Source organism: Chrysemys picta, chromosome 14 (genome assembly GCF_011386835.1).
Source record: "Chrysemys picta bellii isolate R12L10 chromosome 14, ASM1138683v2, whole genome shotgun sequence".
NCBI lineage: Eukaryota > Metazoa > Chordata > Testudines > Emydidae > Chrysemys > Chrysemys picta.
The window spans coordinates 16,283,558-16,308,912 of NC_088804.1; the positions used below are offsets into that span (position 1 = coordinate 16,283,558).

A 25,355-nucleotide genomic window follows, 5' to 3' on the forward strand; every position below is an offset into this window, starting at 1 on the left:
TGTTATTAGTAAAACCGGTTTTCTCAAGTTACTTTTCAGGAGTGTCTATTATTTGTTCTTCGTGTATGTGGGGTGTGTGTGTGTTCTTTAGAGATATATGGTAACTCAAAGGTAAGGCAGAAAATCAGAAGGGATCTGGTGGTAACATATCTGGTGATTTTTGCTTTGATGACCTATTAGATAAGTATGGAGGGTATTAAGAAGAATACATAAAACTGGCACAAGACCAACTTTTTCTCGGGTGTTTCACTATCTATGTAGTTAAGAAGGTGCTTTTCTTTTTGAGATCATATTTTCTTTGGATTTGTAACATCTCCAACAAAAACTATTTTGAGGGTTGAAATTTCTCATTCTCGTTCTCTGTCTAGAAATGAATTTCTTTGTAAAGTCTGAAGATGATTGCTCTGCTGATCAACTGCTGTAACTGTGAGGCCTGACTCAACACCCATTAAACTTAATAGAAGCCTTTCCATTAACTGCAATGAACCTTGGACCAGGCCCATAGTAAGTGAGGTTGACAAACAGCAGGCGATAGGACATAGAACAACAGGGACTCTAATTTTTTAATGTAGTGAACTAAAAGAAAATGATGCCTGATATAGCCAATATATTTTCATAGTCCTATGAAGTCTGCTTTTCTCTACAGTTCTAAGCAGGCTTTATCCTGAAGCAGCTATCAAGGCAAACCAGATGTGCTTTATATACTTCCAAATTCCCAATAAGCAACTACTTAAAAGGCATTTATTTCCTCTCTAATTTGTGAGATGTGAGAGCAGGAAGCCAATATAACCTATGATGTGATAGTGATATGCTACTGGAGGTGCCTGACTTTCAAACTAATATATAAACATTTGACTTTTCTTAGAGGGAAGACACAGACTAGATGACTTCTTTGATTTTATTTCAGCTCCTGGTTTGGTAATGTGGTTGAATCTGTACTCATGGTAAGTATTTTCTTTCAAGTTATTCTCTTCCTTCATTTTAATGTTTAATTGTAGTGAAATGTAGAATTTTTGCAGCTAGTTAAGAATAATAAAAAAGATTCCCCTCCTCCCAGTCCTGGGGTACGAAGTTGGTGTGTTGCTGTGATATTTGCTGTAATTTATTCATCTGACAAGGAAAAATTGACCAAAGTCAGACCAAACCAATCAAGTCTAAGGTAATGTATGTCTTCCTCCCCGCCCCACCCCCCCAATCATGTCTGTCTTTTCTTCTTGATGCCTCTTTTTTAGGAAATCAGCTAAAGTGAAAACTGAATTCTTGCTCTGCAATAATCTGACCTGCTCAGACTCCCACCACCTGATAAGGAGTGACCGTGAAAGAATTTGTCCACACACTCATGGAAATCTGTTTGCAATTCCCAGGAAGACAGAACAGAGGAATTAGAGTCTCAGAGATTTCCATATGGTGTTATCCTCTTGTTAAAGAACGCAGGAATGAAGGTTTTTTTTTTTTTTTTTTCTTTTTTTAAATCTGGGGTAGGTATGAACAGCAATTTCCAGGCTAGGAATGCCCTGTTGTCTGGAAGAAAAACGACAAGTCTGGTAGGCAAATAAGCATTGGGTCCAGCTGGGAGGGTCCTGGAGACAAGATAAGTCTTATGTTTGCAGATGCCAATTCCATGGTTTCTTTAGAAGAGTGCCTGCCAGCATATCATGGACCTGATTCACTGTTGTCCTGTACCTTGGTAGCATTTTCCACTCACTGTGCACTGGTAAAAATGACTGTGCGAGGGGCAGGGCAACAGTGATTCAAATTGGGCCGTCCGTTCTCAGGGCTGCCAGCTGCTCCTAGCTAATTTGAGAGAGAGAGGGAGGAAGGGAAGGGGATGGAGTTCCAACTCTGCACATTGCAAAAAGACTTGATTTTCCTTCCTCTTATGAGAGTTAGGAAGAAAAATTTAAAAGGAAAATGAAAGACGAATTCAGCATTTTTTAATGGTTTTTGCTCCTGTGCTGCAAAGTACTGTGGGATCTGGAAGATTATAAAAGCAGCTTAGTCAGTTTGCCTTCGCTGAACCCAGGGTAGGAAGGTTGGTTGAGGGCCTGGCTATGGTCCTAATCTTGCAAGGGACTTAAGTGTCTTCACATAACAGCCATTGATTTCAGTGGCGATTGAAGTTGTCCAGACCTCTGTAGGATCAGGTCCTTTCAAACCAAGTTATTTTGCATCTATTTTCCAATATAGTTGGAAATGATACCTGACCGATAGAGATTTTTCATGTCAAAACCAAATACCTCAGTACATTTCAAAAGCCATTATAACACTCGAAAAGCAACTAAATCGCTATTTTAGTCTCTTACAAAAATCTTGGAAAATTTTGAAAGATTTTGGAGGTGTTCTGTTTTACAGGCTGTGGTGGCAGAATTGTTTGCAGTATTTCACTTATCAAATACCTATCTCTGAGTTCAGAAGTAACCAGAGCCCAGGGTTTTAAATCAGGAAACATTGTTCTGAACAGAGACCGCTCATCTTGGTCACTTGAGATATCAACTGACTTCCATATATGAGCACCAGCAGAATACATATCCGGAGAAGTTAAATTCCGTCTCAGTGACTGCCCATGGTTTTCTAATAGAATGTATAGCAAAAAGGAAACAAAAACATTGAGATGAATGTAGACATTCTTTCCCTGGGAGCTGGATGGAGACTAATCATTAAACACTTTTTAAGGTGAGTGACATTTAATCTTGCTTCTAAAAATGTCACATTTGATAGTGAAAGATTATTATGTTCACAATAAAGTTACACTAGCCTCTATAATGCTTCTCTTTCTATGCTGGATTATTCTGAATTTCACTAAGAACAGGAAAAAGGCTCAGCTGGTTTTCTGTCTGACTTTGGGGAGCTTTGTATTCACAAGACTTCAGTTAATGGATGTTGGTTTCCTCTTTCAAATCTGCTCCCACCCACCCTTTTGGAATGTAATTTGGTTCTAGCAGTTTACAAGCCTGACCCGCATCATAAGATTTAAGCATAATGATTTCCAGTACAGAATGAATCATTGCTTCAGTTTTGAGAACTGTATTATATTACTTGTAAAACTACACATAGTACCTTTATCATGATCCCTTTTCTCCCAGTTACTGCTGAAGTGTATTGATTCCCTTTCTAGTTTTCTCTGTTTGTCCTAGTCTTTGTCCTTATTATCCAAACTGCAGCTATGGATCAACTGATGCTACTTTCTTGCATAAAGGACTTTAGAAAGAAGCTGTTTCTAAGAATCTGAACTTGGTTTTCCTTGTCAATGTATATCAATGAAGTATGGCACAGGGTGCATCTGCTTGTGAATTATGAAACTTTAAGGTAGGGATGGATCAACTTGTTAAGAACATAAGAATGGCCATACTTGGTCAGACCGACGGTCCATCTAGCCCAATATCCTGTCTTCTGACAGTGGCCAATGCCAGGTGCCCCAGAAGGATTGAATAGAACACGTAATCAGGAAGTGATCCAACCCCTGTTGCCCATTCTCAGCTTCTGGCAAAGAGAGGCTAAGGACACCATCCCTGCTCATCCTCGTTGTTGGAATTAACCAGACAAATCGCTCCACCAACTAAGAACGGCCATGCACCACCACCCACAGAATCGAGAAAGAGCTATAAGTCTGTCAATCCTTTCCATATCCGGGCCGGGTGAGGTTTCCCATGTTGAGTCAATCCTGTCCATCCTTGTTAATAGCCATTGATGGACCTATCCTCCATGAACTTATCTAGGTCTTTTTTGAACCTTGTTATAGTTTTGGGCTTCACAACATCCTCTGGCAAGGGGTTGTACAGGTTGACTCTGTGTTGTGTGGAAAAAATACTTCCTTTGTTTTAAACCTGCTGCCTGTTAATTTCATTTGGTGACCCCTAGTTCTTGTGTTATGAGAAGGAGTAAATAACAATTCCTTGTTTATTTCCTCCACACCAGTCATGATTTTATAGACCTCTATCATCTCCTCCCTTAAGTTGTCTCTTTTACAAGCTGAAAAGTCCCAGTCTTATTAATCTTAAGATGGAAGCCGTTCCATACCCCTAATCATTTTTGTGGCCCTTTTGCTTTTGCCCTTTGTTGCCATTTTGTTCAGATAAAACCAACTAGAACCATCATTTAGGGGCCAGTGCAGTGCCCATTGAACTCAATGGGAATCTCCCCAATGGGCATTAGACTTAAAACTCAACAAAACACACTAAAAAGGTTGGTTGCATTTTTGTTTTTGTTTAGAAAAAAAAATCCACTAATTTTCAGCTTGGATTGGAAGCACAACAAACTTAAAATGGTGAAAGGAATGCTATGTATCACTGTGTTTCTGGCCAAGCTGAAATCGAGAATTGCTGCCTAGAAATGGCAGGTTTTAAATGTGTTTCTGAACAAAACCATAGCTACCGAGCCTTTGTGGTTCATCCATCACTGCTTTTAGATGTACAGTAATTGCTGAGATTCAAGAAGACTGCAATGGAAAGAAATGGAACTTAATTTAAAATATTGTCTGAAATGCATGAAACGTAGATTACAGTTCTACTCAATGCCTTCCTTACCTGATTTGTTTAACATATCACTCGTATGTCATCTATCCAACTACTTGTCTGTTTTGTCACAGAGAATTTTCCTTTGTCAAAAGAATATGGCTATGGAAATAATGATACTTGGGGTGATGTACATGCTTCACACAATTCTCTAGGGGGAATAAAAGCTCAGGAGATTTTCAAATATAACTATTACCAAAGTTTGAATTAAAACAAAATCAGATCAGTCTATAATCTTTACTGCTCCACTGATGAATCTGTGATACTGGGCTCTATTCTCCCTTCACAGAACTCCAGAGTTGCTCACATGCTTTGAAGTGACAATAAACCCTTATGATATTTAATACTGATATGGTTCAACACCTTTTGCAGGAAAAATGAAGGACTAGTGAATAGCTGATGGCTCTTAGAACCTGTGCAGCTTAGCATGTAGGTGGTCTTAAGAAATTATCTCCTGATTTCCACGTGTTGCTTTTTATGAATTCCAGTAATCTTTTTGGCTCTACTTTTACAAATGAACTGAAGTAAAGCAGAGATTGGGTAAAGTATGTACTTTATAGTCATCAAATTGGGGATTGTTTTGTTTTTTACCCTAGATTTAATTCCCCATTTTGTTCCTAGTGTCTATATTAGAACTTGCAAAAGCTTGGACAGTTTTGGAAAGCTTGCCATCTTTCTCTCTATCATATGGAATTATGTTCAAGTTCATCTTGAATAACATGCCTTTTTCTTAACAACTTCGGTTGAAAAAGATAATACTTTCTGGATAATATTTAATGTAGACATGCAAAAACCTTTATTACTGGGTGTTTATATCTTGATCAGAATGTTCAGACTATTTGCAAAGGTTGAGTTCTGTCTCTCTCTGTGTGTGTGTGTGTGTGTGTGTGTGTGTGTGTGTGTGTGTGTGTGTGTGTAAAATAACCTTTTAAAATGTATATAAAATGTAATCACATATGCAAAATGAACTACTAACATGAGGGGAATTTATGAGGTTTAATTCAAGTCAAAAAAAAGTTTTTGAACAAAAAAAAAGAAACTCTAGGGTTTTTCTACTCATTTGTGCAGTCCCTGGAACATTTATCATGTTAGCTTATCAGATAGTGGTTTTTCTTTCAGCTGAAATGGAAAAGTCTGGATGATATGCCCTTGGCATAGTACCTTACAGTTTCTATCAGGGAAAAGGTGAGATGTACTGTTGTGGTTTTCTGAAGTCAGTTTTGACTCTGAGCTTCTGAAGTTCCTATCAACTGAAGTGCAATAGGTAGCCTGGAATCTCAGTATCAATTTAGATAAGTGCCATGTCAATCTTTCGAAGTCTGTATTAACTGCTCTACATTCCATAGATCTCCAAAATTACTTGTCTTAGGGTAAGGGGGGGCTGAGAGAGAGAGGAAAAATTGGAATGCATCTTCATCTGCTGTAGTTATGTTCCCTTGATTCTTTTGAACACTTTGGGCTGCATTCTAACCTATCTACTGAGGTGAACGGCAAAGAGCCATATTTAGGATATAACATGGATATACATCGTTATAGGACAAATGTAGTAGTCATTGTTATTTGGTAGCACTTCAGGCCCTGATTCTGCAGTAATGCCCATGCATGCAGACCCAATGCCCACAGAGTCCCAGACAAGTCAGTTGGGCCCTAGTATTGTGTGATTGTCCCCACCCACCCTTGAAGTCCAGTAATTAATTTTGTAGCTGCGGCCAGGGCCAGCTCCAGGGTTTTGGCTGCCCCAAGCAGCCAAACAAAAAAGCCGCGATCGCGATCTGCGGCGGCAATTCGGCGGAAGGTCCTTCGCTCTGAGCAGGAGTGAGGGACCGTCCGCCGAATTGCCGCACGTGCCGCCCCTCTCCGGAGGGACCGCCCCAAGCACCTGCTTGGTAAGCTGATCCCTGGAGCCGGCCCTGGCTGCGGCTATAATAAATAAAGGGGGTGGGGAGAATAACCCATGCCAAAACTTATTAAAATGGCATTTCTGAAGGATATAGACCAGAGTCCAGCAGAGAAGACAAATTGTATTTGTCTACTGAACCATGTTTTTCTAGTGAATAAGGAGAATGCCTTGTGGGGTTACCCTGATAATGTTTAAGAAGTCCAAGGGAAAAATAAAGGCTCCTCCGTGTTTTTGTAAATGGCTATATTTTTCCTGAATAGCCGATTACCCGTATCATACTAAGAAAACACCCTTTTCTTTGTATCCAGTGATTTATGGAACTTTATACTTTTGTTTTCTTGTGACATTTCCCAGTAGGAGGAGAGTGAGGGGGAATGGATAAGGGCTAGTCTGTAAATTGTAGCATCCATCATCCAAGTATCTCCAAGTACTTTACAAATATTAGTTGTTTCCAAGCCCAGAGGGAATCATTGTGATGAAAATTAATTGTCTCACTGCTATAGAAGTAAATATCTCTATTTTATAAGATGGGGAAAGTGAGGCAAGGAGAAGTGAAGTGCCAAAGGTCATTCAGCAAATCAGTGATAAAGCCCAATGATTCTTAATTTCTAGTTCCATGCTCTAATCAGCAGACCATTTAATTTCTTTAACATTGTAAAGGAAACCAGTAATAGATATATGCTTTCAAAAGAACAAAGATTCGCTATTATTGCACAGAAGGCATGGGTTACTTTTTCTTAACCTGTGTTTTCACAGTGCTTCCAAATGACTGAAGACATTTTTGCACATATTTTCACAGTTGTCTAAAGAAAAAAGTTTTACACTGTTTTCTTGCCTGTCCAAATCTACCTACTTTCTGATGTAAGAAAAAGAGAGAGAGGTGGACGAAGAGGTCGGGTCTTATTTCTGAATAACTACATTTTATTCTGAACATATTGCTTCTTTTTCCTATTCTGATCCCACCGTTTCTGGGGGTTTTTAACACCTAAGTGGAGATATAAAATGACTCAATCTACAATGACACATTTAGATTTGAGACGTTATACTAGCCAATATGTTCATAGTTAAGCTGTCTTTATAAAGTGTACATTTTTTTATTACTGGTGAAAGTGGTTTCAGGCACATTATAAGGAGCTGTGGTAAAATCCAGTTAGATTTATCAGAGCTGTATCCCCTCTGGACATCTAAAAAGACACAATATCCCAGAACTGATTTTCTAGTTTGAAAATGATTCTCAGTATTTGTTGTATAACATACAGAATGAAGAGGTACCAGCTTAATTTATCACATCTCTCATTTTGCCTAATTATGGATATCTCTGTGCGGGAAGATAGTTAGCTTCATTTTGGGAGGAATATTCTAATTCTGTGTGTAAAGGAGCCAACTGGTCATTTCAGCAGGTGACACAGTGGAAGTTTGGCACCAGTTGACTCTACTGACATTTAGCAACAATGAAACTTTGTTAAAGCAAAACAAATCAACACCACACAAGCTTTTAAAAAAAAATCTTTCCAGGTAAATGGGGCTTTAATAAAAATAATCAGAAATAGTTGTAATGGTTTTCCTCACGTGTGTGTGTGTGTGTGTGTGTGTGCGCGCATGTAGTAGTAGGTTCAGTGACTCAATTTAATGACAGGTAGCAAACAGGCAAACAGGTGTGCCAGTTTACAAACCCAGTTTGGAATGGCATTGAGGTTAGCATTGTAATTAAGGTGCTGGACTCAGAAAATCAAGTTTCCATTTCTGGTTCTGCTCAGACTTTGGGCAAGTCAAGTAATCTCTTTGTGCTTTAGTTTCCCACTGTACAATGGGGATAGTAATCCTTTATCTGTCTATTTAGATTGTAAGATCTTTGGGACAGTATTGTGTGTGACTATATGGTTGTATAGCATCTAACACAACAGCGCCTGGATCTCAGTTGAAGTATACATTTTCTTCTGTAATACTAATGATAAATATTGTCTATTGATGTATCTAGGTACTTGTTTGTGAGGCAATGAGATCATACACCATTCTCACAACATCCCTCAGAGGCAGGGAAGCACTATTATCCCCTTACACAGATGAGGAACTGAAGCATAGAGGACACAATCCATAGCCCACTGGAGACAGTGGGAATTCTTCCACTGACCTTTAAAGGATATTGGCTCAGATTAAGTAACTTTGGCTGAGTTTACAAGGCCCAAGTCTGTTGCAGAGCTGGGAATAGAACCCAAGTTTCCTGTTTCCCATTCTAATGCCTTAGTCATACTTTTGGGAAGGTTACTTAAGATGTCTGGTGTGGCTATATTTCCCTGGAAGCCCAGAACAAATGTATCTTGGGTTGAGGCTATACATTAGAAATGGAAGCAGACCCTTACTGTTCAGCTTTTAAGATTTGAGAGATATAATATTAATGTACTTTTAACTCTTTGCACTACTATTTTCTGTTTACTGATTTCAGCTTTCTAATATCGAATTGTTGTGATGACAAGGAACTGAATTGCAAAGGCTTGAACAGAACATACATGCTATGTATGTTACTTGTAAAAACAAAAATTGAGAAGGAAAACAAGATCAGTCAATCAAACACCAACTAGACTAAACACATTATGTCTTGTGTCCTGGAGGTCTTGGGATTTAGGACTCTACTGGGCTGCTAAAGGGAGCAAAGGGCAAAGGTAGGAACCTCACCAGAAATAACCCCTGACCTTTGGAGATAGCGTGTTCATGTTCATGGAGCAGCGGTAAGAATTTTCCAGTGGGTCTCAACTATTGGGTTGGCTTGAGAGTCTGTCTCTCAGGTAACTGGTTCCCAGATCATTCAGGCATGTAAAGATAATCTTCAGTGCTCTCATGTGCCTGCTGGAAACATGTAGGAAGCCAATGAACACTAAAGGGCAGGTGCTTTGTGTTCACATTGGCCCACATTGCTCAGGGGCGGGGGGAGTGTAAGCTGTATTCTGCAGCTCCTGGGTAAAATATAAAGGGTAACCCCAGGTGGAGCTCTTAACAGCAAAGTTCACAGATGACAAAGGTGTACATGACCACTGTGAGGACTGCATTAGACAGCCAGGCTGGAGTCTCTGACCCAGAAGCAGATAAGGAGCATCAGGAGGCACTACTGATTTCCAAGAGTCCAGGAGCAGCTGTGGGTCATAAGAGGGTGTCATAAGGAGGAGGGAGAAAACTTGTTCACCTTAGCCTCTAAAGATAGAACAAGAAGCAATGGGCTTAAACTGCAGCAAGGGAGGTTTAGGTTGGACATTAGTTTTGGACAAAAGTTCCTAACTGGTTAAACACTGGAATAAATTGCCTAGGGAGGTTGTGGAATCTCCATCTCTGGAGATATTTAAGAGTAGGTTAGATACATATCTATCAGAGATGGTCTAGACAGTATTTGGTCCTGCCATGAGGGCAGGGGACTGGACTCGATGACCTCTTGAGGTCCCTTCCAGTCCTAGAATCTATGAATCTATGAAAGACTTTGATAATAGGGGATGAGGAAGCTGCCTTTTCTTATTCCTTTAAATGCTTTCCCTGGTAACAAGCTCTGTCTTATCCAGGCTAAGTCAGAACCAGTTCATTTTCATCCAGATTCCTATAACTATCAGACAGTGGGGAAGCAATCAGATGGTAGAATCCAGGTTTAATATAAAGGAGACCTAGAACTGAGTATTAGCAGCAGAATGTCTCTGTCTCCCCTAGTGGCTAATACACACTGAGTAGGAGTGATAAAATGGAACCCTCTCTGATCTCACATACAGGGAGAAAGATCAACCCCCCCCCCCCCCAGGGCTTTCTTTTGGGCTATTGCTGTGGGGGAGGAGAGAATACACAGGAAGGGGCAGTCTATCCACTGCTGCTAGATCTCAAAGGCAAGTCGACAATGAAATCAAAAGGTTGTGGTCGACGGTGTCAATGGTATAAAAGTGCTGTCTATATTTTAATGATATCAGTGATGTCAATGTTGAATCAAAGCCCTGTAATCTTTGGTGTCAGGAGCTGCTGATAGCTTTAATAAAACCAATATGGATGTTTTATAATTATCCGCTCTAAAGTCTCATCCATATTCACCACTATAGACTCAGTTCAGTTCCCCTGTCAGGTCCCATATGGATAGAGATCAAAGAAATTGGTGGAATCCAAGGAGAGGTGGAATTGGTCAAAACCAGTTTTTCCAATAACCTTCCCTTGTGAAGGAAAAAGGCTTGCGATATGATGGTAATTGTCAGCAAGGTGATTAAAGTCTCAAGATGCCTTGACCAAACCTTTGTTTGCTTCAGTGTGGCTGGGCGCTTACCCTCAAGTTGTACCTTACCAGTAAAGGCTCTGTTGGCTTTAGTCAACATATCCTAAACTTTCGTTTGTTGAGTTATTATTGACTTATAGTCAGTATTACTACATCCTGTTAGAGAAACGGCTGCATTTCAAATGGAAGGCTCCCAAAAATGTCAACTAGTTTGCAGGGTAGCTCACAACAACCAAGTGCTTAGAGAATTTCAATTTTCTGCCTGCTAACCAGACGAGAATAGACGAGCAAAATGAAGGGAGGCATCAAATGAATACCGATGTTCTAAGGAACATGCCCATGTGAGACGTGTTTGTTAACTCGGTCCATAATAATAGGGCGTCCAGTTTCTGACTAGGCTTCTAGGTATTGGAGGATGGAACAATTACTGCGTAAGAAGTTGGAGGCCTAAAAATGTAAATCTTCCTAATTATAGTATTTTCCCGTTGCACTAAAGCATGCTTATGATGGCATATTATACTGCATAAAGTATATTTTTATTTAACCTGAGAATTTAGAATTTATTTATTTACTTTTAAGCTTGTGACTTTAGCGTTTTTCTGCTTGTTGCCACAAATTCTTATTTTTTAAGATTTTCCAGAGAATACCCCAATACAAAGGATTATAATACCCATACAAAAGATATGAAAGGAGAAATTATATCAAATTTTCCACTTCCCTCATTTTATGGTTAACATAATTGCCTGAGAGCTATTGGTTCTAACATCACTGTTCTATTTCTCACCACTAGTGTTTATGAAACTGGAATTTTGTCCACTAAATGTATGGGCCTGAAGCATTCAGTTTCCATTAGCCCTGCAGTGTAGATCCCATTGAATAATATTCAGCTCCTGTTTAAGACACTTGACTTCCTGCAAGAAGGGAGATTTGAAGATTCCAGGTCTGTAGCTGTCACTAAAAATTCAATGACTTTTGATTATTCTAAGGTAACTGAATTGTTCTCATTCTTGTGACTGAGATAAATATTTTACTACCAGCCAAGCTTTTTCAACAGCATTCATAGGGGTACAGCTAAAGGAAATAGTAGTTCTGTGACTGAGTATTAGAAATATGGTAGCTCCCTTAGCCTCATCTGAAAATCCCAGTTTTGTTGCTTTTAACCAAAGTCAATTTTTCACAACTGACAGCTGTGGTGATCAGAAATCCTATATGAGTGGTAGGTTCTTTTTGGCCTGGACCAGAGAATATTTTGAAATGTTTAAATAAGAGTATTCCATAATCCCCAGGTCTCACCATGTCAAGGGCTTGGTTTTCCATATCCTTGCTTGGTTTCCACATCCTGCATATCTTCTTGTATGGAATTATAATGCATGATGGTCCAATCTTGGGAGAAGATGTGTGTCTCTACTTGATTTGAATAGTGAATACATTGGAGAAAAATAAAATTTGCTCATGGATATGTCATGAGCAGAAAAAAGAGGCTAATTTTGTCTAGTAAGTTATTCACTGTTAATTATTTACTCAGCTCTACAAATTGAAGGAAACTTGTAATCATGTTGCTATGGCACCTGTAAATGTAAATGCCTAGTGCAAGATCTATATTGTTGGGATATTTAGTTGTATAACTGGTCACAATCATCACGGTTGCTTGTACAGATGAATAATTGTCTAATTCGGTATATTGTATGTGCAATGAAATGTCATGTGTAAATTAGACATCCAGTTGTGCACCAGTTTTGCTTATAGACCTACAAAAACAACTGCACAATTTTCTAAATCAGATCCTTGTATTATCTCTTTAAGATAGTTTAATATTCAGATATAGCTTATGTAAAGTCACTGAAGGCCATTATAAACTCTTCTTTCATAGCAAAAACAGAGTTATAGTCTACAATACTCTTACTCTTGAAAAACAGCTACCGAGAGACCACTATTCAAGGTTTTGATGCAAAGATTTTAAGTCTAATTTCCCAAACAATTTAGAAAATAGCTGATGAGACTCCAAGTATTAAAATGTGAATATTATCAGGCCTATAACATTTAGATATGTATTTAGGCTCTCAGATTAAATAAGGCTTTAAAGTCAGTGGACTCTCATTATTAATTCATTTGGTATATGTTTAATTGAGGTAAATGAATGTGGCGCTAAATGTAGTTATATATTTCCATATCCATTTCTTTGTAATCTAGCCATGTTTAATGCATCATTATTGTAAAAGCACAACTAGCAAATGATTCTACATGTACTTCTTTTCTAAGTTATTTATACATTTTTTTTAATATCTTGTGATTTCAATTGTTTCTGCATCTTTTGCTGTGAATAGTTGAAGAGTAAGCACATTTTCAAGAGCTGTAGGGAGGCTCAGATGCCGGTTGCATTTTAACGATATGGTGCATTATCATTCTTACTGTAGCCAATTCTCTTTTAAATCATTGCTGTTTCTGCTTTAGCCTCCAGCTATAGAATTCTTTTCAAGCCGACAGTGAACTTGGCAGATTGCCAGGAGAAAAATAAAGGTGTTTTGGTCCACCAAAGTATTTTGAGTGCTTCTTAGTGATACAGTTTTCTTCAGTGCATCTGCAAAACATTTTTTCTGAAGTGAATTTTCATGTGAAAAGCCTCCTTAATCATCACCAGTATTGTTTGTCTCAATGCAGTTATTTAACTGCACCCCTGGGTGCTTACAAAATAAACAAGAGAGTCTTCTAAAGAGTTTTAAAAGTGGCAGGTGCTTAGTCTGTGCCCTATTCACTTAGTTTGCAATGACATTTTTGTGCTAATCTATAGACAAACAAGAGACAGGTGACACACAGCATCAAGTACAATGTGCTAAGGAACTGATTCAGTCGACAAACTTTGGTCTAGATAAAATGTTTGCACTGCATATGCCTACAATAGCAACATGGATTTATACTGTTTACATATAAATTCTATAAATCTACAGCATTGGAAATGTCACTAATTTAAATACTTTTTTAAAAATCAGTAGATAAAGGAGGTTTGGGGTTGTTTTTGTTCTGGTATTTTAACATAAAACCATTTTAAAAAAATCTCTGCCATTTCTGTAAACAAAGTGTGTTTTTCATTTTTAGTATTGCTGAAATAGGAGCATTAACTAAACCAGGTAGTTAAAGCTAACTGAAACAGACAAATCTGATCTCCCAGACTTTAGCGTATGAATACAATTCATTCATTATAAATTACCATGTCCGTGACACTCAAAGTCTAACATTATTGTACATTTTAAGGTGGCATTCATATTGTTCTATGTTCTATTATAAAATATATTCAGTCTGTAGAGAGAAGTGTCAGCTGAATTTAGGAGCAAATGGAAGCATGATATTCATCATCATTTTTCTGTTTTCAGTCTAATTTCTCCTGTTACAGCTTTGGCGGCTGATTTAAAGCTTTTTAATGAGCCTGTTTGTAATCAGGAGCAACATTTAGAAGAGATAGGGTGGGGCTGGGAGGTGGTTGCCCACCTCTAAAGTTAAGCAATTGTTATCTGTAGTCTCTGTAAGTCAGATTGTTGAGGGAGGAAGGGCAGCTGTAGTTGCATCCTGGCAATAAGCAGTGTCATAGAATCAGGGGTATCCACTTGAAACAGAGAATTCAAGATCACATTGCCTTTAAAATATCCAACAATCTTTGAACCCATCCAGAGCTCTCGCACAGCAGTGCCTGGCTCCCCTACAGCTGCGGGGCAGTACCTAGGGTGACCAGATGTCCCGATTTTATAGGGACAGTCCTGATTTTGGGGTCTTTTTCTTATATAGGCTCCTATTACCCCCCACCCACGTCCCGATTTTTCACATTTGCAGTCTGGTCACCCTAGCAGTACCATAGTCAGGAACACATTCTCTTTCACTTTCCATTCCTACCCTCCTCTTTCAAAGGATAGCCACCTGCAACCCAGTTGGTGAGGGAGGCAGAAACCTACTGTGTTATCAACTTCACCTCATTTTGCATGTAGGACCATATATGTAGTTGCTCTCCCATATAAAATAGCAGGAGCAGAGCTGCAATACACACAGTTGTGTAGCTTTTGTTGAGCTCCCAGTTTTTCTCCATTATTATCTCTGGCAGGTGTGGTTGAAGGCAGAGAGGAATGGACAGAGAGGGGAAATATTCTTCTGAATGGTAGGAAAAGTGGGTTTTCCCCCATTGATCTCAGCCTAACATCACATAAGTGGGGCCAGGATTTGGGAAACCAGAGAACTTAGTACTATGTGGCTGTAATAAAAATAATTCTGAAAAGCACTTTATTTTCTCTTGGAATGCTCCAGATTGCACAAACGGACATTATAGCAACATATTGTCCTGTAAGGGGAAATATCCCTCTGTGTGTGCTCAATTACGCCCTCTGCAAACATTGTGGGTGTCTCTTGTACATGCATTGGTACCCCTGCTTGTAAGATTTGTGTGTATACAGAAGAGATTTAATTTTAAGGCTCTACAGGAAATATTTATGCAAGGATATTTCTTAGAGATATAGTCATTTTCTAAACAGCCAGCTAAGAGACTGAAATATGCTCATTTACATTCCTTTTTATATGCATTAACAGTGCCTGTTGGATGCCCTCTTTTTCAGGAGAGCCTAAATTTGTCCCAGGAGTTGCTGTTAGGCCACTTCAACAAATAAATAACACAGATCTGCTATATGGTTCAGATAGTCTTATATGGTGTTAATATACACTTAAAAATATCTTCATCCATTGTTGAAATGCAACACGTCAATAGAGGACAACAGAGAGGTCTGGGACAGGAAACACTTGAATTGAATCCAGTTTATTTAGGCAACATGGAATTTGGCCTGCATTCTTGGGAGAATTAGAGAGAAATTTTCAATAATTACAAGGTACCACTAATCCTGTACTGGGGTATTGAGCCATTTTGACTCAGAGGAAAGGGTGGCACCTAATAATCACCAAGGCTACATCTTGCAGCACCTTCATTTTCCTTGTAGGAGGGGGGTTTCATGGCCCAACTCACTTTAAAAGCTCTGAAAAAATCACAATTCTATGTGGAAAGGCTGCAAACCCGCCCTTGAAGTAAGAGCAAAGGAGTGAAAATCAAGATGTGCTGTAAATCTCGTGGAAGAATCTCACCTCTCTTTCTGGGCCTATTCCATTCCAAAACACCCAGATTGTGTGGGAAACATTTTTGTCAAGCTCAACAAGTTCCAGTCTTTTTGAGGTTTAGACATCAGCCAGACTCTGACCCAGCAAAGCACCTAACCATATGAGTAGGGCAAGTGACTTCACTGGTGCTACTAAAGAGACTAAAGTGAAGCACATTTGGGACCTACATGTGAGCATCACACATGAATGATAGTGAGTCAGAAACTGGGCGATCATTAGCTGGCAAGCAGGGTGGTTGCCCTGGGTGAAAATGTTTGAGTTTCGGGGGGGGGGGGGGGTGAGTAGGATAGCAGACCACATTGCTTTTTTTGCTCAACTGTTCATCTTGGGAGCTGGGGAGTGCCAAAAAAGCTTTCTGTCTTGGGCAGCAAAGGACAAAAGTCTGGATTAGAAAGAGTTGGGGGCACTTCCTCCAAATTTCTTGCAAATCCAAATCTGCTGTCTTCACCTCATTTTTTTCCCCCTTTTTGATGCTACTTTTCCATTTATTTGTAAGAGAAACTAAAATGATTTCCACCTTTGTTTCCATGACTACATTATTTCTTTCTTTGCTTTTTTCTCTCCTGGTTGATATAATCACTAACACTGCCCCTCCTAGTGAGTATCCCATCATGTAAGTAGTTTGTATAAATAATTAAAAGCTGGGGTTCACACACTGATGGCTGCAACAACGGGCTTGTTTTCTACAACTTGATGGAAAAGATTTGATTTACATCTGCTCTGGGTATTTTATTCCCTATCTTATTAAAGCTTACAACTTAGATACACTATAGTTTTGATGGGGAACCTTGCCAAACATTTTCAGAGGAAGAGAAATTATCTCCAATTAAGAGAGAGTATCAGTGGAATAGAACATTGTCACAGGATAATGGTCTCCTGCTGCTTTGTTAAATGCCAAGGTAAACCTGAGGCATTTATCAGAAATTAATGTCAAAGCAAAGTCGAGAGGTTCATCTTGAAAGCGGGAAATACTGAGCTTGTGAAAATGTTCTGTTATAAAATAGTTTCCATCCTTGCCCTTTATGCCTTTATTCATATGTGAGTGAATATCCTACCTGGGGCCAAGTACATGTTAAGTGGTGAAAGTAACTGGTCCCATTGACTTCATTGGGAGCATATATGAACTTTAAGTATCTGCCTAGTAGTATGCTGAGTGAGGGCCTTTTGTTTTTAGGATTTATGCTTTACAGCCCAATCCAAAAGCTCATTTGAAGTCAATGGAAAGAAGTGCAAGGTTTGAACAGAAAAAACTGGTCTGGATGCACCAGAGAGAGACCAGAAAGCTGTAGAAAGTCTCAGTCATAAAACAAAGTCTTAGATGGCTCTGAAACAGACTTTGTTCATCACTAGTCTGCTCCAATTTACATTCCTCAAAGAGATTAAATAAAGTTTGTTTGTCAACTTTATATTGATGAAAAACCTATTCCTCTGTTAAGATCTAAAGCAAATCCTGTTAGAAGTATAAATCCCTTTAAATCTCCCCCTCTCTCGCCTAGTGTCACAAGTTTTCCTATGCCTTTTAAACCCTAAATTAAGCATATCAAATCAACCTTAACAATTACTTAGTCATGTCTTTAATTGGTCTGGAAATATGAATGCATATTTTTAACTGCCTGCATGTTTTCTCAACCAATAGAATGCTGAATATGAGAAAATATATTATCCCCCATTTCCATCCACTTTTTTCCAAGGGGCAAAACTACCTGTGCAAATTTGCACCTTCTTTGAAGCTAGTGTTTATACCTAGAAAAAAGAAGAACAGGAGTACTTGTGGCACCTTAGAGACTAACAAATTTATTAGAGCATAAGCTTTCGTGGACTACAGCATATATGTATCCGAAGAAGTGGGCTGTAGTCCACGAAAGCTTATGCTCTAATAAATTTGTTAGTCTCTAAGGTGCCACAAGTACTCCTGTTCTTCTTTTTGCGGATACAGACTAACACGGCTGTTACTCTGAAACCTGTTTATACCTAGATTTGCATACCTCTGTCTGAACATCCATTGGGCCATACGTTCCCTAGTTTTTGCCGTACATATGGGCCCAATTCAACTCCTGCTGCAGTCAAGACTTCCATTGTCTTCTGTGGGACTTGGAGGAAGCCCATGTTGACTTCAATAGGACTTGGACCAAACCTATCATTTGCCCATTTATGGAAAATGTAGCCCTAGAAGAGTAAAGACAGATTTAAACCACTAATTTTTCTTTACAGCTAGTTTTGCTTTGTCGCTTAATGTAGGGCCAGTCATTTTGTGATGAATACAATTCTGTCTTACATAGGGACATTGTCAAACAGCCACAAATGTAGATTTAAAAAAAATGTTTTTACAAAGCCAGGAGACAAATCAAAATACTTCCATGATATTTCAAAAGTGAATAAACATTCCTATGTAATGTGTGTAACTCTGACATTGCATTACTGAAAATTTGAAGATGAAACTGACAATACATTAAGTGAAGTTAAATTGATTTTTCATTGTCCTAACTATGGGAAGTGGGAAAGATATACAAAGGATGTGAGAAGTAAATTGGATTTTTAAATGCTTTCAGTTTTAATAATCTAAGTGATTATTGGCACCAATATAGTAGGAAAAGAAAAGAAATTTCTTTTTCAGTTGAGTGTCCTTCATCTTGTTCAAAATTAGAAATGGGCCAGGACAGAATGCTCAGTCCAATTGCTCCCAACATTTGAGGATTTCAAAATTAGTCTGGACCCAAATCTTGCAAGATAGGCCAATTTCCATCATAGAGTGCAGGGAGCTGCCCTATAGACACACAGCTCCCATTCTTGTTAACGGGGCATTCTGGAAATCTATGGAAAATCAATTTTCATCATAAGTGTGAGAGCTCTGAGTACATCCTTACTAGACACAGGTACCTACTAATCCAACTTACTAAGTAGCTGAGAAGAGAATTGCATAAGGAAAACCACATTTTTGTTTTCATTAAATGTGGTTGTTGTTTTAACTTTCTGGGCAGAGTGATTCATTTCAGGCCAGTTTTCAGAAAACTAGATATTGGCTAGTACTGCAGCATGCCATGTTTCATCAGTCATGCTGCATTATGTTACATTAGGTGTTCCTATGAATTCACTTTGGTCTCTGAGATTTACGGAGATATGAGGCAGAAATCCATTTCATGAACACAGAGAAAAGGACAGTTAGGGACAATCTCTATCACCAAATGTACAGAATTCTTTTCTTTGAGGATTGGGGGAGGGTGAGAGCGGAAGTAGCAACTGATAAAATAATCACCGGCTTTCAAAACAAATTATTTTACAGATTTGCACATGGTATTAGAGCTTTATTCAGAAAACGTGGTACATGACCCTGCCATGCATGGAAGGACAGAACAGGTTTCTCATTTTACCAACCAATTTACTACAGCAAAGAATGCCTACCCTAAAGACACAATTCTTAGCTTAGTCCCTAAATATATTCTGCAGAGACAAGCTGGGACAAAGGTACTCCAGAGAAATGCACATTTAGATTCATTATAGTGTTAAAAAATAACAAAAACAAAAAAACCTTTAATCTATTTCTTTCTTTTTAAATGCACTCTAGCTTTGAGGCAGAGAAGCAATAAGGTATTCTCATAACCTCAGGAGAAAATCTGAAAATAAGAAAACATTTAAAACATAATCTGGCCTGGTAGAGACCTACTCAACAAAAACATTGAACTTTGCTCTGAAGCTTAATGTTTTTTGTCAAAATATTTATTGTCTGTACTCTTCAGTTATGTTTCACAAATGTGAAGGATTGCTGTAGGATAAATATCTCTGACATGGAAATTGGTCAATAAAAAGAAAATAAATATTTGATATAATTTAAAGAACCAGTAAAGATAAGACAACCATTTCCAGGGAAGGGAAAGAAAGATTGATTCAGCTTTAGGCCAAAATCTTGTACTTAGTGACTACATGAACCAGTGCAAGATGGTCATGAAGCTGCTGTAGTAAAGTTATTTTAAAGAAAAGTATGAAAAGGGAATATTAAGACTAAAGAGGCTATTCCTTTTGTTACTTTATCAGAGCTCATGTGTAGGTATATGGTGAACTTACATAATTATATTTTCTATATAGCATAATAAATGTCTGAACAGAACTTACATTTATATACAAAATGTATAAATAATAGCCCTTGTCAATTCAGATTCTTAAAAAAATAAATTGAGTCTAAAGCTATTCTTTCTCCAAATCTAGGCTACTTCTCTGTAACAAAGATCATTCTAATATCATTCAGGAAGAGGAATTTCCAAGCCCTCTGAAACTATAATCCCTATGAACAAAAGTGGCTGAACTCTATTTAGCTACACAGCGAACATTAGCTGCTCTGGAACGCTTCACATTTCATCACTGAAATGAAATAGTTTGTTATAGGCCTCTACTCCCATTGAAAACGTGAGTGTTAACATTCTGTGTTTTAATAAAAAGAACAAGGAGTCCAGTGGCACCTTAAAGACTAACAGATTTATTTGGGAATAAGCTTTCGTGGGTAAAAAACCTCACTACTTCTGCTTTTTGCTGGTTATTAACAGGATTGATATTACCAATGCCATTATTCTTCATTTGTCTTTACAAAAATCAAGTTATTTACATATTTTAAGTGAGCAGGAGCTCTTTCTTTCTTTGTCTCTTCTTGAAGGTGTATGAAGATTAACCTTCATGCTTCAAGGCATAAGCCAACCGACCTCCAACTAGTGGAGGTTAAGAAAAAAATTTCCTTACTTTGTGCATCTTTCTCTGAAGCAGCTGGCACTGGCCAGTGTTGGAAACAGAATACTGAACTAGGTGGACCACTAATCTGATCCAGAATGGCAGTTACTTTGTCCCTATTGTTATGATGATCCTCACTGATGATGACCTTAGCTGGCATGCTCTCTGTTGCCTGAGGGTCTTCTGCAATGGTTAGCACTAAAAAAAATAGCCATTAGTGTAATTGTGATATTTTCCTATGTTTTCATTCCAGTATTTCAGTGAGTTGATATTGATAGGAAACATTAATTGCAGCAGGCCCAATTCTACCTTCTGTTGCATGGGTGAGGCTATTTGATAATTATATGTGGGTAACAGAGAGAAGTACTGGCTCCTTACCTTTCAGTGTGCAGCACTGCTTGTGGTTACCACGTGCTTTCTGTGTAAATAGTTATGAGTCTGATTTTATTCCATTGAAGTCAGTGAGAGTTTTGCCATTGATTTTTGTTAGTGCACAATCAGGTCCTAAGAGACTATGGTAATAGGTTCTGAAGTTTAGGTATATTTAGCCTGAATACATAACTGAATGCACTTAACAAATTGGGACTTATGGAAATATCCTTTGAGTGTATAAATGAGTGTGCTCGTCTACCACAATGGTTAGTTTGTTTCTATCAGCTGAAATTACTGAGTATAATAGGCTGCACAGTACATCATTCCGAATCTGCTAAAAGTAAGAACAGTATGGTAGTAAAAATGAGTTCTGAAATGTTACACTGCTGAATCTTCAATTATGAAGACATATCAGAGAGAAGAGAGTTGCAACCCATTACACTACTGAACATCCCCCAGGGTGATATCACAGGGAGAAGAATACTGACTACTTGCAGTAACTTTTAGTGGCTTCAATGGTTCATGGCAAAGAAAGATGAATATTAGGAACCCCAAATAATGGAATTTCTTGCCTAGATTATTGTTTATATTAAAATCCTGTCCTGAATAATGAAAAATACAACATCTGGTGGAAAAAAAGAGAGTGAGAACTAAATAGAATTGCACAGAAATTTGACTTTGAAATGTATGTTTAAAAATTGTGTATTTAGGTCACAATTTGTCTTGATACTAGAAGTCAATGAAAGTGTAAGTGGCTTATTTTGGTTTGATGGGTATATTATATTTGGGGCTGGGTAGAACTGTGTGGGGTCAGTTTGCCTGATGTAGTTTATCAGATTTCAGAAAAAGAAAAGGAACTGAGTGAAGCACTGACAGATCCCATCTGGGATGTATGAGACAACGGTTCTTAATATAGTTTCCGTGTTTTATCTATTGCTGGAATTGCAGTTTTCAGTTGCTTGTATTGACATATTGCAACGGTTTAAGGTTTGTGCTTACACCACTTCAGAACAGGTAGAGTCCGTAGTATCTTATCAAGAGCACTTCACACAAACCAGATAATCAATAGGCTAGTTCAACTATATGAAGATGTGATATATACACAAACCACTATACTAGCTAAGTGTTTTAAACTGTCAAGTTAAGCAAGACATAACTAGGACTAATTTGAACCCCTATGGGGAGGGGGGATAGGGAATAGAACACATGAAGTGGAAAAAGAGGAGTAACTGGGGAACTGTGGATTTTTTAACTTGGGTATTTAAGAGTTTGACCTTGAAGTCATTTCACCAGGAATATTCCTGTTGACTTCGTAAGGCCAGTGTAGGGACTGAAGGGATAACACAAATAATAATAACAATATAATATTGGGTAAGGGACAGATTCTCCTACCCGTACAGATGTTGAATAGTGGCATCTTGAGTAGTCCCTATGGTATCAGTGGGACTACATGTGGAATAAGGTGCTACGCAGTGTGAGTAAAGGTATCTGATTTTGCCACTTTAACCTTTTTTAGTATGGCTAATTTTTTAGATATCCCACTTTTGTATAATATGAACTGCTCTCTTTCTCTAGCTTAGCTTTTTGGTGCCTGTGAAATGTTTTTGATCACATATAATATCCTTTCTCTTTTCTGCTTTACTAATATGGTAATAACTCATCTATGCTTTTTCATCTAGGAAAAAGCCAACAAATATTTTATTTAAAAACACATCAACAGGGTGATGTACAATAGAGGTGGACCCAGAAGGTGAAGAAAGCAAAGCACGCTACTTGTCAAACATCAATAATTGCAAAGGGCTAGAGAATAATTTTGGTGGAGGAGGAATTGGAAGCTAATTCTGGGACAATATACCAGACTGGGGAGATGATGATATTCCCTGAGAAAGTGCAACACAAGGGGGGGAAAAAAGAGATTTCTAGTATTCATGCCAACACACTTCCCCCCTAAGTATTGGTTCCTGAATCCCCTTAAGTTTGAAATCTTATTTTGCAAAAATTAAGTTTCCCTTCTGCCAGGAAGAATTACTGTTTGTCATTTATTCCAAGAGAGTACCTTATCTCATGTGATCAGTTCACTACATTTGCAATATGGAAAAAAACATATTCTCTATTAATTCAGACTTCACTTCTATCTCCATGAGATTCCCAAAGCACTCCCCTCTAAATTTAGAAGTGCTTGCCTTCTTCCCCCCTTCAATTTCTTTTTTTAAATGAGATAGATCGCTAAGATTGATTCTATAATCAAACTGAGTCTGTAAGATGGCACTCACTTTGTGAACAGATAGCTTATCAACCTGTTGTATACCAATGTTCAAATATATGGCAAATAAATGTAATTCTAGATTTTTTTCTCCTTTTTTGAAAAAGATGATTATTCTCAACATTATACACGGAGTACAAATTGTTCACAGGAAATTAAACGTCTCTTATGTGCCTGGTTCTGTATGAAATGAGCTATCAAATCCTGCATACCAGAAACAAAATTACAACTGAATTGTAAGGATCACTTAGTGGAAGACTCAAGTTTAATTCTGGCAACAAAGACTGGATATTTCATACACATTTGCTTTCCAGGGCATGGGAGGATGCCAGTAATGTCTGTTCCTTCAGTATATTTATTTGTTATTGTTATTGCCTGGTACCTAGGACATTTTTAGCTTGTAGTGGTCATGTTTAAAAACTTGAACTTAGATGCTTTCATTGCAGTGGTGGGGGTGGGGGTGCGGGACTGGGAAGAAAGGAGAATGAAAGAGATTAATCTATGTAAAACCAAACATACAGTTGTGCCAGGGCATTTTAACATAAGCTTTGGCAAGAAGGAAAGAAGCTGAAAAGCAGGAGTAAACTGATCAGGAAAGAACGAGAGGGGTTATGACATTTCATACCCGAAGAGATTTTCCTGTAGGGTGATAAAAGTTTGACTTGTACTATGCCTTTAATTGTGCGTTTCCTTCTTTAAGTGTTTTTGTTCATGTTGTTAGAATGAACTGTTTGATGGTGAAGTAAATAGGCTAAAATGGAGGCATTTCAAATAAATTGTGTGCAACACACATTCGTTTACATTCATGACACAGTGTTTTGTCATGGGCATTTTATGGTACGTTCCAGAGCCTGTTGGAGTGGAAAACGATGCCCCTTGTAACTAACTGCCATGTCTTTGTGTTAAATCACACTTCCTTTCCCAGGTCTCCAAGCAACAGTATCTTAAAGATGAAATATTCATTTCTGAAACCTAATTTAATTTCAGATGCCTGAGCTCTGGAGCTTATCAGTTCATGGAATCCACAAAATTCGATGAATTAACAACTCTTTTCCATAGATGGAGGTTTGGGGTTTAAAAAAAAAATGTACAGAATCTTTTTTTAAATACATCTTCTTGATTTTAACCTTGGTTGGGCTGACAGTCTGATTTACTCATTTGTGATATGGGGTATAATGAGAAACACTAGAAGCAATAATCTCCCTGTCAATAAATGCAATGCATTGTTACTTTATAATGGGGATTAGCAGCCTCAGAGAGTATAGAGCCATACATAAATAAATAAGGGTTACACCATTTGAAAGCTTTTTTTTTTAATGTTCAGATTTTTAAACATGGTTTTCATAAACCCTGAGGCTGGTGTGATAAATCATTACTGGCATATACTAACCAGTTAAACCAGTAACAAATGCAATTGGGTGTCAAACATAACAGGGAAGATGAATGAATGCGGAGTTCCAAAAGGCAGGCTTTACTAAATATGATCATAAACATAATCTAAAGAGAGATTTTTCAAAAGCATCTAAAGGACCTAACTCTCATTGACTTTCAACAGGTGCTTTTGAAAGTCCCTTCTATAATCAACATACATTTGGAATGGTTTACCTTTACTTTTCCTCTTTATTTTAAATAGGGAGCAATATTTGAAACTGAGATATCCAGAGAAATGCTGGGTATTCAGCCCAACCTGGGATTACCCATTAGCACATTTGTGCAGTGAGTATTCAGTGTTTAGATATATTATGTATTCAGGTACCTGTATTTTTACCTATTCTCAAAAGCTAAACCATGGGCTTCCTGGTATCACATTATGGCAGTGTCGTAGCCAATGGTGTGAAATCTGAGCACACACTAGGCAGCCAATCTGTTGCCCAAGATAGATCCATGATCTCCCATAGTCTAATATAGAGGGTGCAGTCACATGTAGCTGGGCCAAAATCTCTTCCAGCATAACTCTGCTGAAGTCAATGGAGTCACTCTGGCAGAAGAGTTGCCCCTCATGTCCACATATATGTTTGATTATAAGAGGTTTGATGAATATCAAACAAAGCTGTCAGTCTCTCTGAGAAATGCTACTGCTAAGAAACTAAAAGTTGAATACCATGTATCTATCTACAGTCAAGTTTCACATTGCTACAGGTACTGCTTCGACTGTTTTGCATCAGACGTTTAGTCAGAATTATTGCCTCCAAGGAGAGAATACTCATGAGAACGGCATCACTA

At 38.2% G+C, this 25,355-nt stretch overlaps 1 long non-coding RNA gene across 1 annotated transcript; it reads left to right on the forward strand.

The window, feature by feature from the left end:
• The first annotated feature begins 836 nt into the window (after nucleotides 1–836).
• LOC135975602 (uncharacterized) lies at nucleotides 837–13,120 on the forward strand. Its single transcript, XR_010592549.1, has 3 exons — nucleotides 837–944; nucleotides 1,233–2,673; nucleotides 8,855–13,120. It is a non-coding gene; the product is annotated as an uncharacterized LOC135975602 (long non-coding RNA).
• The last annotated feature ends 12,235 nt before the right edge of the window (nucleotides 13,121–25,355 follow it).